Here is a 2,500-nt window from a genome sequence, read left to right on the forward strand (position 1 = left end):
GCATCTCATTCATTTACTGATTCATATCCCTTTTTGCGTACTTGCTTCTAGATTTCAAATATGCTGTCCGTAAAGGACAGCATATGTTAAGTTTTCAGTTCTAAGCTTTTACACTTTAATGTACAAATTATTACATATGTTTAACCTTTCATGTATGCTACTAGGATCTTGTTGCTTTAGAATAGATTTGTATATTGATGAAGTCTTATACATAATTAAAACATTTCTTTTAAATGTTAGAATATGGGTATCAGTTTTATTAATAGATTAAAGACATACTTCCATTCTGCAAACTTATTTCTTCAGAATTATCACAACTGATAGAAAACACTATGTAGGATCTTACTTCACATGGGATATAACAGTAGTTTTTGCAAATGACTGCTGTTATCAGGTTTATTGGCATTGGAATTTGTTGGAATGGTGCCACAAGCCTAATCTTTTAAACTGTTATACCTACCTTATGTATTTTTTTCATCTTGCCTTGTTCTCACAGTTAATTGGAATAAGGATTTTCATTTGCATTTCATTTTCATCATAACTTATGCAGACCATTTATGCTAAGTATGTCTTAATTCTTTTTCATTGAGCGTTCAGACCTATGATTTTGAGGTAATCACTTGAAGTATTTTCAAGCATCCAGTAAAGATCAAGGCTGGTTCTGTTGTTTAAGAATAAGAAGAAAAATTATCTTTTATGAAGATTTATTGTTTGCATGAGTATGTTTGTGTCTTTGTACATTTATTTATTTCCTGTTGCATGAAAAAAATGGTGGTGATCATATTTTCCCATGGATTATGAAAGCATTTACTCTTGTTATTTTACTTGGCATATAAGTATTAAACTGATGCTGCCGGGGATGACATGTAAGTACATAGCGTGCCCACTGTGAGTTTATTTTATTAATTGTTATTACACATAGATAGCTCCACGAGCACTTAGTCACCACTGAGCCAATTACTAGTACTACTTATCTCGCCTCTGTCCTTTTCCTTGATTTTCAGAAATGTTTTATTTGATCTTCTATTGCTATTAGTAATGTCAGTAAGATTGTTATTATTATTACTATTATTTGAATGTCTATAATAATGATAACTGCCTTGATATTGATAGCTTTAGTAAAGAGAGAAAGAAAAAAAATCCCCCCCCCCCCCCACACAATACTCCAAGAAGAGGAAAATTAGGTGAGGTCACGAGCTTTACTAATCATCTCCTTGGTGGCTAAGCATTTGTAAAGCCATCTATGTGTCGAGACATTTCACAAAACAATACTACAGTGAACACTACATTTCCTGGCGGCATTGGGTTAATAGAACAAAAAGTGTCTGAGAGAGTGTGTGATTGATTGTGTGTGTGATTGATTGTGTGTGTGATTGATTGTGTGTGTGATTGATTGTGTGTGTGATTGATTGTGTGTGTGATTGATTGTGTGTGTGATTGATTGTGTGTGTGATTGATTGTGTGTGTGATTGTGTGATTGTGTGTGTGTGTGTGATTGTGTGTGTGTGTGATTGTGTGTGTGTGTGTGTGTGTGTGTGTGTGTGTGTGTGTGTGTGTGTGTGTGTGTGTGTGTGTGTGTGTGTGTGTGTGTGAGTGTGAGTGAGTGAGTGAGTGAGTGAGTGAGTGAGTGAGTGAGTGAGTGAGTGAGTGAGTGAGTGAGTGAGTGAGTGAGTGAGTGAGTGAGTGAGTGAATGTGAGTGAGTGAGTGAATGTGAGTGAGTGAGTGAATGTGAGTGAGTGAATGTGAGTGAGTGAATGTGAGTGAGTGAATGTGAGTGAGTGTGAGTGCGTGAGTATGAATGTATGTGTCTGTATCTATATATGTATATCTACACATGTAGATATACAGATATAGATATATATATATGTCCTCTTCCTCCTCCTTGTTATCCTCCTCCTCCTCCTCCTCCTCCTCCTCCTCCTCCTCCTCCTCCTCCTCCTCCTCCTCCTCCTCCTCCTCCTCCTCCTCCTCCTCCTCCTCCTCCTTCTTTTTTCTCCTTCTTTTTCTTTTTCTTTTTCTTCACTAAACTTGTGTAGATAGCCAGTTCTATAGAAGTCCCTGTTTATCATTTTGCTTTTAGTCATGATGTCATAAAGTCCTTGCACTACCATACCCTATGTTTTTCCCATCTCTGTTACACAATTTGATGAGAAACTACAATTCTTGAACTTATAAAGAAGACATTATATACAGCAATTTTCAAGTTGATATTGTTAAGTTTTTACAAATGTATGAAAATGAAATTTATTATTATGAGAGCACTTTATAGTTTATTGTGATGTCTTAAGGCACATAACTCCTTTAATACTCATTGACTCTTTAACCCATTGGATCTGGATGCTTCATGGTAATCACATGGCCTAAAATACGGTCACTGGGCGTACACGAGCAACCGCTCTGATAAATGTGTGGCTTGTAGAACGGGTGCACGCAAACACTAGTGTGCGTGGACAAGAGTCTATGCCTCCTCTTTGCAGTGTTATTTTCTCATTTTATGTA

At 36.4% G+C, this 2,500-nt stretch overlaps 1 protein-coding gene across 7 annotated transcripts in view; it reads left to right on the forward strand.

The window, feature by feature from the left end:
- Positions 1 to 2,500, forward strand: part of LOC125046216 (paired amphipathic helix protein Sin3a-like) — a 61,353-nt gene that overhangs the window by 29,660 nt on the left and 29,193 nt on the right. The gene's annotated exons all lie outside the window — the stretch shown is intronic.

This window comes from Penaeus chinensis, chromosome 38, assembly GCF_019202785.1.
Source record: "Penaeus chinensis breed Huanghai No. 1 chromosome 38, ASM1920278v2, whole genome shotgun sequence".
NCBI classification, from domain to species: Eukaryota; Metazoa; Arthropoda; class Malacostraca; order Decapoda; family Penaeidae; genus Penaeus; species Penaeus chinensis.